This window comes from Megalobrama amblycephala, linkage group LG14, assembly GCF_018812025.1.
Source record: "Megalobrama amblycephala isolate DHTTF-2021 linkage group LG14, ASM1881202v1, whole genome shotgun sequence".
NCBI lineage: Eukaryota > Metazoa > Chordata > Actinopteri > Cypriniformes > Xenocyprididae > Megalobrama > Megalobrama amblycephala.
In genome coordinates, this window is record NC_063057.1 from 23,707,233 (window position 1) to 23,723,758 (window position 16,526).

A 16,526-nucleotide genomic window follows, 5' to 3' on the forward strand; every position below is an offset into this window, starting at 1 on the left:
TCAGTTTGAAGTGCCTTAACAGGTAGCAGTCCTGTAGTGTGAGGAAGATCCATTCAGATCTGCTCTGATGGATAGATCTGTTTAGATCCACTCTGATGGACAACAACAACAACAACAACAACAAAACTCCCTGAGACTTCCTAGCTCATCCATCCAGATAGCAAAATTCTCTGTTTTTACTGTTATTTCTATTCCTTATGTTCTATTTTTATTATTCTTCTTTATGTAAAGCACTTTGAATTACCATTGTGTATGAAATGTGCTATACAAATAAAATTGCCTTGCCTTGCCTTACATCCTTTCGACCAGGTATAAAATTATCATTTCCCCATATTGGGCTAAAAGCAGATAAAGACTCCTTTTCCTTTAAATAAATTCGTACTTCCCCCAGACATTTATCATGTTCAGTACTATTGGATTAAATGATATTGCACTCAAATTTTTCTGCAACATTTTTGTATTGGCTGAATAAAGATATACAGGTCCTTCTCAAAACATTAGCATATTGTGATAAAAGTTCATTATTTTCCATAATGTAATGATAAAAATTAAACTTTCATATATTTTAGATTCATTGCACACCAACTGAAATATTTCAGGTCTTTTATTGTTTTAATACTGATGATTTTGGCATACAGCTCATGAAAACACAAAATTCCAATCTCAAAAAATTAGCATATTTCATCCGACCAATAAAAGAAAAGTGTTTTTAATACAAAAAAAGTCAACCTTCTAATAATTATGTTCAGTTATGCACTCAATACTTGGTCGGGAATCGTTTTGCAGAAATGACTGCTTCAATGCGGCGTGGCATGGAGACAATCAGCCTGTGGCACTGCTGAGGTGTTATGGAGGCCCAGGATGCTTCGATAGCGGCCTTAAGCTCATCCAGAGTGTTGGGTCTTGCGTCTCTCAACTTTCTCTTCACAATATCCCACAGATTCTAAACCATTTACCAGTGGTTTTGGCACTGTGAGCAGGTGCCAGGTCGTGCTGAAAAAACGAAATCTTCATCTCCATAAAGCTTTTCAGCAGATGGAAGCATGAAGTGCTCCAAAATCTCCTGATAGCTAGCTGCATTGACCCTGCCCTTGTTAAAACACAGTGGACCAACACCAGCAGCTGACATGGCACCCCAGACCATCACTGACTGTGGGTACTTGACACTGGACTTCAGGCATTTTGGCATTTCCTTCTCCCCAGTCTTCCTCCAGACTCTGGCACCTTGATTTCCGAATGACATGCAAAACTGAGCAACAGTCCAGTGCTGCTTCTCTGTAGCCCAGGTCAGGCGCTTCTGCCGCTGTTTCTGGTTCAAAAGTGGCTTGACCTGGGGAATGCGGCACCTGTAGCCCATTTCCTGCACACGCCTGTACACGGTGGCTCTGGATGTTTCTACTCCAGACTCAGTCCACTGCTTCCGCAGGTCCCCCAAAGTCTGGAATCGGTCCTTCTCCACAATCTTCCTCAGGGTCCGGTCACCTCTTCTCGTTGTGCAGCGTTTTTTGCCACACTTTTTCCTTCCCACAGACTTCCCACTGAGGTGCCTTGATACAGCACTCTGGGAACAGCCTATTCGTTCAGAAATTTCTTTCTGTGTCTTACCCTCTCGCTTGAGGGTGTCAATGATGGCCTTCTGGACAGCAGTCAGGTCGGCAGTCTTACCCATGATTGCGGTTTTGAGTAATGAACCAGGCTGGGAGTTTTTAAAAGCCTCAGGAATCTTTTGCAAGTGTTTAGAGTTAATTAGTTGATTCAGATGATTAGGTTAATAGCTCGTTTAGAGAACCTTTTCATGATATGCTAATTTTTTTGAGGTTTTCATGAGCTGTATGCCAAAATCATCAGTATTAAAACAATAAAAGACCTGAAATATTTCAGTTGGTGTGCAATGAATCTAAAATATATGAAAGTTTAATTTTTATCATTACATTATGGAAAATAATGAACTTTTATCACAATATGCTAATTTTTTTGAGAAGGACCTGTAAATTAAAAGGAATCTTAGACTTTACAAATGAATTTTCTATTTCTATCTATTTAGGAGGAGCGCTTACCGAAAAATGAAACATTATCACCCTTAACTGGGATGCCCAATAGTATGATTGAATATTCGGGAGTTTTAATCCTCCCCTGTCATATGGTAGGTAAAGCAAAGATGTCCGGACTCTTGGGTGTTTATTATTCCAAATAAACTGGATAAACATTCTTCTTATGTTGGTGAAAAATGAAGTAGTGGGGGGCAGAGGAATATTTTGGAAATGATAGAGTAATTTGGGTAGTATATTCATCTCCAATATATTAATTCGACCAATTAATGAAATTGGTAAACTTAACCATCTATTTGCCTGGCAAGGCCAGACTGATATATATATATATTCTACAAGATATATCAGTCTGGTCAGCCTGCCATCCGTCGCGATTCAAGTCAACTCCAAAACATACCATGCAATCAGATTTGTTTATTTCAGTGATGCAAACAGCGTCACTCTAGTGCGGCGAAAGTCCCTTCAATATCAACAAAGATTGCACACAGGAGACCCGAGAGTTTGTTCTATTCAGCCGTGAATTCAGTTTTAAATGACCAAAAACACATTAATGATTTACTTTTCGCTGTTGACTCTCTTGTCGCTTTGCTTACGTCATATCCGCCATTCTCTGATTGGTTTACTCCGCTTTCTGTTTGCTCGGATTTGCTCTGCCAAAGAAATCGAATTGATTCGATGGCCGACCAGACTCATGCGCTGGTACAGTGGTGAGGTTGGATTTTCCAGGCAATCTATCTATAGACTTAGTAATTGAATTTGTTAGGGCATTGTAGTTCAATGCAGTTATTTTTTCTATATCTGACATAATCTGAAGTTCTAAGTATGTAAATGAATCTGTAATGTTAAGATTGGAAGTTAAGTATGATAATTTTGACTTTTCCTCTTGATTAAGAAATAAAATAGAGGTTTTAGATGGATTTATCTTATAACCAGAACATTTCCCAAACCTTTTAATAAGATTGAGTAAAGCTGGAATAGATTGGCTGAGCTCGGTAAGAAATAATAAAACATCATCTGCATAGATATGCTGTGTTATTGAGCCTATCCTAATTCCACTTATGTTGCTTTCAGCTCGTACTGCAATAGCAAGTGGTTCGATTACCAAGAGAAACAAAAGTGGTGACAGAGGACATCCCTGCCGGGTGCCTCTATTTACTTTCAAAGGCTTAGAAATAATTCCATTGGTCAGAACCTCTGCTGTAGGGTATGTATACAACAGCTTAATCCATAAGCAAAATACTTCTCCAAAACCAAACCTTTGTAGAATCTCCCAGAGGGAAGGCCATTCCACCCTATCAAAGGCCTTCTCTGCATCTAAAGATAAAATTGCTGTATCTGGAGAATCCTTTTTACAATGTAAAATATGAAACAACATCTGGACGTTGTGAAAACCCTGACGGCCTTTCACAAATCCATTCTGATCACGGTCTGCTATATTTGGTAAGACATTTTCTAGTCTTTTTGCCAATATCTTACTAAGTATCTTTGTCTTACTAAGTATCTTTATCTTTGTCTTACTTTGTATCTTTATCTTACTAAGTATCTAAATTGGACAGTAGGATTCACACTTTGTTTTTAATTTGTTGGGTTTAATAAGGAGCATAATCAGTGCACCTCTTATAGATGGTGGGAGAACACCTTGTTGGTATGACTCTTTAAACATATTCAAAATAGGAGAGACAAATTTTTTCTTAAAGGTGCCCTAGATTATGTTTTTAAAAGATGTAATATAAGTCTACGGTGTGCCCTGAATGTGTCTGTGAAGTTTCAGCTCAAAATACCCCATAGATTTTTTTTTATTAATTTTTTTAACTGCCTATTTTGGGGCATCATTATAAACGCGCCGATTTATGCTGTGGCCCCTTTAAATCTCTGCCCACAGAGCTCGCGCTTGCCTTAAACAGTGCCTTAAAGTTTACACAGCTAATATAACCCTCAAATGGATCTTTACAAAGTGTTCGTCATGCATGCGGCATGCATGCGTCGGATTATGTGAGTATTGTATACTGTTGTATCGTTTACATTGATTATGAATGAGTTTGAGGCTATGCTGCGGCTAAAGCAAACATTACACACTGTTGGAGAGATTTATAAAGAATGAAGTTGTGTTTATGCATTATACAGACTGCAAGTGTTTAAAAATGAAAATAGCGACGGCTCTTGTCTCCGTGAATACAGTAAGAAACGATGGTAACTTTAACCACATTTAACAGTACATTAGCAACATGCTAACAAAACATTTAGAAAGACAATTTACAAATATCACTAAAAATATTATGATATCATGGATCATGTCAGTTATTATTGCTCCATCTGCCATTTTCGCTGTTGTTCTTGCTTGCTTACCTAGTCTGTTGATTCAGACGTTGATCCAGACGTTTTGCCCTTGTCTAATGCCTTTCATAATGATAATGTTGGGACCGTGGGCTGGCATTATGCAAATATTGGGGCGTACACCCCGACTGTTACGTAACAGTCGGTGTTATGTTGAGATTCGCCTGTTCTTCGGAGGTCTTTTAAACAAATGAGATTTATATAAGAAGGAGGAAACAATGGAGTTTGAGACTCACTGTATGTCTTTTCCATGTACTGAACTATTGTTATTTAACTATGGCAAGATAAATTACATTTTTCATTCGAGGGCACCTTTAAACTTCTTATAAAAATCAATAGGAATTACATCTGGTCCAGGAGATCGGCCCGCTCTCAAATTCTCAATTGCACTCAAAACTTCCTCTTCCGATACGTCTACTTCAAGATTGTCTTTTACCTCATTAGAGTTCTTAGGAATTTTAACCTCATTTAAAAAAGTTTCTTGTTGTTTCCTATATTCTGTATATTCTGAGCTGTATAAAGAACTAAAAAATTCTTTAAACACGTTATTTATTTTGACAGGATCCGTCGTAATATCTTCCCCATCTTCCTGAATAGAATTAATAGCACTTTCTGACTGCAACTGTTTGATTCTCCATGCTAAAAGTTTCCCTGGCTTTTCTCCTTAATCATAATAGCTTTGCTTCAATTTCATCTTACTGCTTGCCACTCTAGAGGCAGACATCTCTTCATACTAGGCTCTAAGAAATAAAATTTCCTGATTGATTTTTGTATCATTAATTTGGTTTTGAGATTGTCTTTTTCTAGGTCTTTCAATTTAGAATCCACAAGATTCAACTTTTCATTAAATAATTTTGATTTTGCTTTAGTAAAACTAATCATTTGTCCTCTAATAAAGGTTTTAAAAGCTTCCCACCTAATACTATCTGATGTCTGTGAAGTATTCATATCAAAATATAGGTCAATCTGCTGTTCCATATATTCAATAAACTTTGCATTTCCGAGCCACTTTGGATGTAATCTCCAGTTTGGTGGGTCACTTCTTAAATTAGCATCCACATATATCATAGAAATAGAAGCATGATCTGATAGTACCATACTATCATACCAACAGTCTTGGATTTTTGACAGGAGAGGTGCTGATATAAGAAAATAGTCAATTCTTGAGTGAGTCTTGTGCATACTTGAGTATCTCTGGGCTTTTGGTTTCTCCTTACATCAATTAAATTTAATTCATTTATAAAATTATTTAGTACTTTTCTTGTTTGATTGTGTGACCGATCCACTCCAGAAGATCGATCTTTACTCGGATCTAAGGTGCAATTAAAGTCACCTCCCATTATATAGTAACCATGTTGTGAGGAAATGGTTAAGAATAGGTTAGTAAAGAATGCAGCATTATCTATATTGGGACCGTATACGTTAATTAAGTTCAGTGTTTCTGACAAAAGGGTTCCTTTTACAATTACATATCTTCCCATATTATCATATTTTACCTCAGACATGGAATAGATTTATGAACTAAGATGATTACCCCTCTTGCTTGACTACTATAAGATGCAGAAAAAACTTGTCCAGGCCATCTCTTTCTAACCCTTATTATATCTTCAGATCTTAGATGTGTTTCTTGAAGGAACACTATCTTGCACTACAATTGTTTAAGTCGGAGCATGACCTGCTTAAGTTTTGTAAAGCTGTTAAGACCCCTACAGTTCCAGGATGTTATTTTAAGCTTTACTTCTCTAGACATTGTTATTGATTATATGCAATACACCATCATTCTCTATTCAATACTTGCATGCCCCCAAAATACAACAGAATAAAGAACATCGTCGTGAACATATAGACCAAAAATAGAAGGCAGCCCCAAATAAAACAAACAAACAAACAAAAATTATACATACAAATGAACTAATTAAACTGAATTAACACTTCCCAGGTCTCTACGACCACCCTTATCCCCCTGAATGTAACTTCACTACTAATTACACGGGTCCACCGACTCACTCCCCGAGGAACCGTTTTTTGTCAACATCTCGCCATCGCTTCCATACTTAAGCTCTTTAAGATTTAGCAGACTATTTACACTGATATGCAAAAAATGAAATAAATAAATCAAATGATAAATAAAAATAATAATTAAATATCAATTATAAGGTAAACAAACTTTGTCCAACTGATTTAGTCTTTCATTTACACTCTTTCTGATGCAGTACCATGCCCATACAAAACAATGTCAAGCTCAATGAAATAAATAAATAAGAACCCTTAACTAAATAACAAATAAAAATTATAAAATGTATAAATAAATAAGGTGGGCATTATTAAAGTCTCAAGTCTTTGTCATTACATTTCAGTTCAATTTGTTACACAAGTGACTCACCCAATTTCTATTTGAATCTACTCTGATGGATTGTTCAAAAAGGCCTCAACTTCTCCAGGATTTACAAAAGAGTTCCACTGGAAGACACCTGTAGCCGTGAGGGGAAGATGAATCTGTAATCCAGAGTTTTTTCTTGACCTCATTGTAGCGCTGGCGTTTCTTGCTGACTTCGGCTGAATAATCAGGAAAGAGCATCACTCGCTTGCCTTTGTATAGAACCTCTCTTTTTTCTCTGGCCACATTCAATACACGGACTTTGTCTTTGTAGTTGAGGAACTTCATTATCAATGCCCTCGGCGGTGCTTTGTCGTCTGATCTAGCACTTGCGATTCTGTGGGCTCGTTCGATGATCGGTGGAACCCGAGGCAGGCGCGCATAGCCGCGGCAGGTCCCGAGGCAGGCGCGCATAGCCGCGGCAGGTCCCGAGGCAGGCGCGCATAGCCGCGGCAGGTCCCGAGGCAGGCGCGCATAACCGCGGCAGGTGCCGAGGCAGGCGCGGAGGCAGGCGCGCATAGCCGTGGCAGGTCCCGAGGCAGGCGCGCATAACCGTGGCAGGCGCCGAGGCAGGCGTGCATAGCCGTGGCAGGTCCCGAGGCAGGCGCGCATAGCCGCGGCAGGTCCCGAGGCAGGCGTGCATAGCCGTGGCAGGTCCCGAGGCAGGCGCGCATAACCGCGGCAGGCGCCGAGGCAGGCGCGCATAGCCGCGGCAGGTCCCGAGGCAGGCGCGCATAACCGCGGCAGGCGCGGAGGCAGGCGCGGAGGCAGGCGCGCATAGCCGTGGCAGGTCCCGAGGCAGGCGCGTATAACCCTGGCAGGTCCCGAGGCAGGCGCGCATAAGCGTGGCAGGCGCATATAACGGTGGCAGGTCCCGTGGCAGCTCCCCCTTCCACGTATTAAAGATTTTACTCCTACGGCAGCGCTGCCCAGGCTCTGTCCACCTGTCAGCGCTGTGACACCGGCAACGGTAAATGGCACTGAGCCCAGCCCACACATCAGAGAAGTGTCAGCTCTTATTTTGAAAAGGGCTTATTGAGGGGGCGTGACATCACATTGAAGCAATACCCCTGATTGGCTGACTACACGTGTGGATCGTGGTCACACACACTGTAAAAAGTTTAACTATTATTTACTCAAGTTTTTTGGTGAAACATTTTTACACTCAAAAAAATTGAGTAAATTTTAAAGCTGCAAAATCAATGAAATATACTGTATAAATTGAGTAAATGTCAGTAAAAAAAATCGGCGCGCATAGCCGTGGCAGGTGCCGAGGCAGGAGTTTGTTTGCAGATTTGGAATCTATTTACAGATTGTGTTTTACATTTGCAGATTTTAAATTTATTTGTAGATCTTGTTTTGTGTTTACAAATTGTAATATGCATTTTTGACTCATAGTCTCTTCATTTTCAATGATTATGGCATTATTTTGTCACAACAGCGAAACAATAGTGTCAGAATTATGAAAACAAATGTGACACAATCTACAAACAGAACATGATCTTCACCTGCAAACAAGTCACTTTACATTCATTCAAATTCTGGTTTTCAAGTACAAGTCACTGATTTCTATTTAGAAAATAGAAACCTGTTTATTTCTGTTTATTTGTGGATTTTTAATCTTTTTGTAGATCATGCTTTATATTTGTGGATCACAAAGAGTTTGTTTGAGGACTTTGTATCTATTTGTAGATTGTGTTTTGTGTTTACAAGTTGTAATATCTATTTGTGAATTTTAGTCTGTCCATTTTCAATGGTTTTGGCATCAATTTACCCCCATAATTGTTGTCTTGTTGTTGCTGCACAGGCTGTCTCTCCTCCAGCTGCTGAAAATAAAAAGTATGTTAGATTTACTGGAATGAATAGACTCACACATTAACGTTAAACCAGTAAGAATTTAAGTAAACAAATCGTGAAGTAATTAACGGTGTCTGATTAACCGTTTTATACAGATTTATTGAATTTTCAATATGGTTCATATGAGCTTCAGGGAGACCAGGCAGTTGCCATTTAACGAATATAAGTGATTATTCTGCTGTTTATAGCATTAAACAGTTAACGTTACACTTAAAATAACTAAAATAAAATTATAAAACTGTGTCTCAGATTTTAACGTATCTCCTCATCTTTGCATAATGATGCATTTAAAAGTTAATGACCAAACGCATCGTTATAAAAGTTCACAATGCTGTTGCAGATGAAATATAATGTGGATAACATTTAATAAATATCTTTTTGTCAGGTTATTCTGATTATTAATCATTCAAGCCCCTTTATCTTAACCGCTCTGCTCAACCGTCGGTCTCGCACATCTGTCATATTTGTAGTTTTTTAACACTTTTTATTCGTATTTGTAGTTCTAATCGAATCATCGTCCACAGCGCAATGTGTTATGGGCAATATTAGCCATTAGAAGTACTGCACTTCGGATTCTAACCGGAAAAAGCAGACCATCCGGGTATCTTTGGAATACTCATTTCATCATACTACGATTTGAGACACACTAATTCTTTTTTCGAATACTATTTAGGACTGATAGTATGCGAATTGGGAAGCAGCAATCTATTTCTCATGGCCAGGAGTTAAATGTGTAAAAAAACCTATCAGAAACGGATAAGACTATAATAATATTTATTTTTAATTAAGAAAAAGCATGGAATTAAGAAATGATTATATTAACATGTTGCCTATTGTGCGATGCTTACAGCAGCATTCGAATGAAGTTTATCAATAAATACTAGAATATGCCATGTATATTTTTTATCACCTTTGGGGCAGCATAAATGACACCTTTTTAACTGAAAACAGAAGACTTTTAATGCATTTTTGCCATTCATAATTTGTTTGCACTGAAGAGGAGTTCTTGCACCTTCAAGTCTGAACACAGTCTTGGATATCGCTCAGAAAGTTGAGGAGGCATGTGACCTAAGCTCTTGTCCTGACTGGCATGAGCTCCACAAATCAAGGGTTACAGCCTCCAGACTTCTCGGCATTAGGCTGGCCACGATAAAAGGCCACTCTAAAATGTAACTCTATAAATAGTAAAAGTAATCTACATATGGGGATGATACCTCCCTGAAATGACTTTTTGCAGGTTGGGATGTCTGATGTCTACAGATGTAATGGATGACAGAGAACTAAACACTGACCCCCAAAACAAAGAAAGAGCTGGACAGGTCCAAAACATGTGGCTTAATTCGTGCAAGCTTACATTTTGACCAGTGAACTCTATGAACCACCTTACATTGAATAAGGCAATGACGGTCACAGATAGACGAGGAATGGACCCTGTCCAGCATTTCCTCCCATGTTTCCTGATCTATTTCAATATTGAGGTCTGAAGACCAACTGATACGCAAACTATCAACAGGGAAAGACTGTAAAGTGGCAAAAGTATTGATTAACTTAGATATTGAGCCTTATAGGCAGGAACACACCAAGCCGTCGGGCAGTTTTTGTTCGTCGGCCGACTAAGTTTTCTCAGTGTGTTCTGCACCGTCGGCTGAAGTTGGTCCTCGCCACCTTTTTTTCGGCCGATTCGAAATGTTGAATCGGCGTCGGAGCTCGTCTGTCCATCTGATCACTCTGATTGGCTGTTCAGCTACTGCCACCTGCTGGTTCGGAAAGGCATTTCATCTCGCGCAGCCGCAGAACTGACGTGCTGCTTGGCTGTCGGCTGTCTAGCATTGGTTTGGTGTGTCAGGCCAACTTTGGACACAGACCCTGCCGACGTGAGCCTACTTTAGTCAGCCAGCTCTCTTGATAGGTATTAAAAATATTTAATATTTTTTAAAGTTAAGTGCTTATTGTAGCCTAAATAGATGCTTATTGAATTATTATATTTAGAGAACGACTGATCATCAAATAGGACTATATCAAAGAGTAATCAAAATGGCTGGGGGAATTTATGACTCTGGATAATCTATATTTTTTAGTATAGAGATCACGGTTTTTCCACGATTCAAAAAGTAAATTACACAATCAAACAAAATATGTAGGGCTAATTTACTTGAGGTTCTGACAAATTGTTTTATTTAATGTTCATGTTACGAGCCCCTCTTTAAAGTCTAGAGGTAAGAAGGCGTGTAACAAAAAAACAAACAAACAAACAAACAAACAAAAAAGCGTGGAGAGAATGAGAGAACTGCCGTCTCCAGGTCCCAGGGCAGATACAATAATGCTCAATACCACAAGATTCAAAAATAAGATTTATTAAACAAATAGTAGACTTAAGGAGGGGAGAGGCCAAAATAACAAACAAAAGGACTCTTAAAGTTAAGGGATAACTTACCTACCAAAAGAAAATGAAATAAAAATCCAAACACAATTCCCTAACTCCCTTTCTGCATAAACAAGAGAAAATATGGCTCTTAAATAAAACAAAGGCATCCACCTCCCAACAGAACTAAAAAGAAAAGACTTAGACTTACAAGAAAATTGAGGCAACAGAATAGAATAACTGATGTTCACAAATAACTCTTAAATTAACTGAAAAACTCAGTACTGCTCAGATTACACTCAAGTCTCAGGATTTCAAAAATTAGCTGAAACACTAGACAGCTCGGGTGCCTCACTCACACGCAGACACTATATCAGTTCTAGCATTGCTAAAGGCCCCAGTATACTTCAAAGGTCCGTGTACTTTTGCGTCCATTCGTTTTTCCTTTTTTAAACCAGAAATGAAATATGGAAAATGCGGTTTCTTTGTTTTTTATTTTAACATTGATGAATAGAATTAGCAGATACAAGCCAATTTTCTTTATGCAAGATTAATATTTTATTAAAAATAACATAAATGATATACAAGTTGTTATTTAATATGTAAAAATGCTAAATTTAATTTCCAGTGTTTTGTGTCATACACAGACGCTAAAGCGCCCTCTAGTGCCTTTTCCTCTGGCGTCAATACAATGACTCCTTCAAGAGCCAGCCTAAATGACATTGATTAATTTTCATTCATTAAATTACTATTATTATTATTTGTACATTTAAATTTTAACCTAAACATTACATTTCTAAACCTTAAGCCTCTTGTTTAGCGCTCGAGTTCCCGCTTGTGGTCCCAATCCCGTCATTTTTATGTGAATAAAGGCCAAAACGACATCTAAATTACTGTGACTTTTTCATCTGGCTCTGTTAGGTGTTTTATATTGAGAAATTGTTTGGGATTAGGAGTCACTTTATAGCTATGCTGTTATGCTGTATATGAAAATATACCAACATTTGTTATGATGACAAAATTATACCCCAATATGTGATTTCGTAAAGACAAAATTCCCATGCCCTTTGCCTCAGTGGAGATTTGACATGAAATATTTCTCAATTCTCATTGAAAGCAAGGCGTTACGGCCGCGTCGCTGGACATTACGCTTTACGTGGCTTAATCCTAAAAACATCCAGGGAGAAACATTTTCTTTTCTTGTCATCACTAGCATCTGCTATAACTGCAACGTAAACAAAATGGAAGGACAATATAAAGTTATGCGTTTATAATGGTTTTCTACAAGTGGAAAACGCTGAACGTTGAAAGCGCGTTGCCTTCGACCTGACCTGCTTGTCTGCATATCTGTATTGGTAATTTAATATCAGTGTCTTAATGCATTAGCGTTTTCTTCATAACTGTGTTTTATTTTCTAAAATGCTTAACGTGTTATTAATTGTGTTCATAGTGGGCTGCTTATAAGGTGTAGTGAATTTGGTCCTCCAATATCACCATTAAGCCACATTAAGGATTTTTTCACGTTAAGCACTTAGAATGTCCCGCTTCGCTGGACGCGTTTGCTGCCAGTATCTCTTGGACATGCGGCATTATCGGACCCCTCGTGAGTGAGAAGCGTGTGGAAATCAAGTCAAGATAGGGTGACCACCCGTCTCGCATTTTGCGGGACAGTCCCGAAATTGGGAGCTTTGTCCTGCGTCACGCAAGACTTAAGTAGTGTCCCGCATTTCATTTATGTCTGTAATTTTTTTTTTCATCCCTGAAATTACAACAGAAGGAAATATAATAAAAACTAGGAGCATTAAAACTCTATTTGTGCAGCCGTCATATTCTAGCTGTGAAAATAACCAACCAGCGCAATCATAGAGAGAGGTTTTCCCTCTGATGACAACTGAATGGACAGCGCAAAGAGCAGGCCTCATCAAAGTCAGTAAACACAATACACCAGCAAGGATTTCATCCTCCATACTGGATAAGAACCTCAAGAGCTGCTCAAAGCTGCCCAAATCGATGATTTAAAGCATGCAATCATTCATCCTGATGTTAAATATTTCCAACGAACGGCGACGATCAAGCGCCACACACGGAAATGGTCGAGCACCTACAGAAAACGAGACATTCTCCATTTGTTTTAACCAATACAAAATTGCGAAATTCAGACACGACTTTCTTCATACGTTAATAGTTCATTTAATGCGGGTTTATGGCGTTATTATAATGAAAAATGTCGAGAGCGCATTATTGTATCACGAGAGCTCATCAAATGCGCGAGCAGGAATCTCTCCGCTCACAGGCGGATTCCCCTGCACAAAACTGGACGCGCGCGCGCTCTCGCTCAGATATCACATCTGCGTGCTCAAACTTTTGTCTTCCTGCATGCAGCCGTGAATCTATCTTCTCTCCAGGATTTAATGTTGCCATAAGCGCAACATTATGTAGCCTGGTAATACCAGACTCTGCTACTTCACTTTGCTTCGTAGACAGAGTCTGGAATGGCATAATAGAGAAGTGTTTTCTCTCTCGCTAGGGGGCGCTTGTCTGAAGTTTAAAATCATTGGTTACCCGTAAGCCAATCAGATACGTTTAGTTATGACGTATGTTATGCGCCTGTACAGCCGCATCGAAGCACAGACATCATGCATCGAACTCAAATCTATGATTGAACTTCCACTGTAAACCTGTTGTAAACACATGATGATGTGAGCGAAATACCGGAGTGAACATGGTATCCATAACAGAGCGAATTGCATCCCGTGTCTCGTTTCCCAAAATCACATCTACTGCTCTGCAACAGATCAATAGCCAGGTGGTCACCCTAAGTCAAGTATTATCATGTTTCAGAGACATGGCTCTCGAAAGTGTGGGGGAAACAACAATTTTACAAAAGAAAACTTGTAAATTGACATTTTTTCGACTTTAATCTGTCCTTTTTTAATTTTGGTTTATAAAGATGCAAAATGTAATAAACAAAAATCTGAAAATAAGTCAATATTTATTTTGTGCACATGAAATTTGTGTATTCGGTTTAATTTAAATTTTGGTATTCACCATAGCATTTAAAAATACAACCACCGTTCGTTTTTTGTTTTTCTTGACGTGGTTAAAAAACGAAAAAGGAATGGACGCAAAAGTACACGGACCTTCAAACGAACTTCTTTTTCGTTCTTCGTTTCGGGGTAAAACGAAGTTTGAAATGTGTGACCAGCGATATACTACTGTAAACGAACATGTGACGCCGCCCACACTGCTGAGGTTAGATGAATATGTAAATATGTACCGGGCACTTTCTTCTCAGTAACAAAATAAACGCAACAAAAATGAGAAAACAGCAACCACTTATTATAGAAAGAAAGCAAAGCGTCTGATCATAACAGCATGGGTATGTTAGCACGAGCTCTGCAAATTAGCACTCACGTCTTCATATAGCACTTTATTCAATAGATTGCTCAAAATCAAGCAGCTTTACAGTATCAAACATGAAAAACAGTGTTAGTGCCTCATTTTATCAGAAGCACAACTTCATGTTGTACTATAAAGCGGCTATCCAGTGTGTTCATGTTTTCACCCGCGGAGCTCTTACCTCGACAAATTCAACAGATCAAATGAGTCAAAGACGCGTCCCACGTGAGTGAAGGCGGAGCCTCAGAGCACACCTCCTATTATGTTATCGTCACTGACCAATGGCAGTACGAAGGTGTTTTGCAGCTGGAGCGAACTTTTCCTGAAAGTTCTCTTTGGCAAGCCGATTCGAACTTCACAAAAGAACACAAAACAAACTTCGTTTTTTGTTTTTTTTTTCAAAACAAACTTCGTTTTTTGTTTTTTTTTTCAAAACAAACTTCGTTTTGGCCTGATTTTGTTCGAAATGACGTCACACCAGTTCCTTCTTCGATTTCGTTTGAAGTATACCGGGGCCTTAACTTTACATTTCAGCTATTTATCAGCAAACTAAATGCAGAGAAAGTTAACACTCCTCAGTTTAAATGGTTCGCCATGTTTTATGTGGATATTGAAACGAAACGAGTGAAATAGAAAGCCTTAGTTTACATAATGAACAGTGGTTCAGCAAGAAATAAATATTACATCGCGAATATGGGAACGTTTGGATTCTTCCTGAATGAGAGAGGTAGGCTATGTGAGCCCATTCAGTTTTGCTCTAAATAAATTCATTTCTGCTTTATAATGAATGCCACTATAGCCTAATTTGTGTTTCAGTATATAGCTACTTATTTTTCATTCTTGTTCTGCTATGAATGAAACAAATTTAAAGGATTTTCTGTGGAGTGAGGCTCTAAAATGATCAAATTATTGATTTGTATGTGTGTAATGTTTGTAAGTGTTTAGTTTTATTTACCAGTAGGCTATTGTTATTTAAATTAATTTTATTTTTTGAAATTACGAAGTTGAGGGGTGACATGCGATTACTTCCTCTCATGGCCGGGTTATGTTTCTCTGTGTCGTAAACTATAGAGCGAGGCTTGTAAAATTTGGGGCGTGATATTTAAATGATGATTGTTTTCAGCCGCCAAATTTATCATCAGCCGTTCATTCGTGCGACAGAATTGGCCGCTTGCGAAAGTTTAATGAATCACACGTGAGCGTTGTCGTTCAATAGTATCCAGCTGCAGACCCGCAGCACCACAGTTTCAGAACCGCAGCCACAGAACGGAAGTGAGGGGCGGGGCTTAACACTCATATTTGCGTGACCCATACATGTCATTTTCTTTTGTTAAATATAAGTTGTTTTTACATGGATTTTGATCGGATCGATGTCTACAGTATTTAACAACAATACTTTTAAATAAATTTTTCTGTTCATATAGGCCTAATATGCATAAGATATCATGATGTACAAAGAGCACAATTTTAAAACAGCCTGCTTAATGTCAATGAATGGATACAGTCGTGTATACTGCGAGGATATTGGCTACAAACGCCGTTTTTATTTTAAATTATTTCCTCCACGTTCCAAATAATAGTTAATGACACAGAGTTTGAGAAGATTTATTTATTTACGTTTTTTTTGTATTAATTCAAACATATATTAATAAATGTGCAACATTTGACTGTATATTTGATTGTATTATTTCCTTCATGTTCAAATTGTTACAAATAATACTTAGATTATGTAATGTATAGGCAATTTAATGTCAAATAAAATTAACCATTAAAAAAAAAGCCTTGAACAAGTGAAACGTGTGTTTCTTTGTATGAAAACAAATAGGATATTTAAAAAACATTTCTAAAATAATGGGGTTAAAACATATTTAAACTGCTCACAATAAAATAAAAACAAGCAAAAAACAAATAATCATCTTTATTTAATATTAACACGATAAATATCTTTGACAAATGCAAAAAATCGTTAATGATAAAATGTAAATGATTCAATAGCCTATAGCAGATAAACACTTTATATATATATATATATATAAATTCATTCACCACATTATGACAGAAATATCATACTCACCGTATACACCTTCTGTTGTTAAATCGCTTAAATGCATGTTTCACTTGTTCAAGGATTTGCAATGATTAAATACAT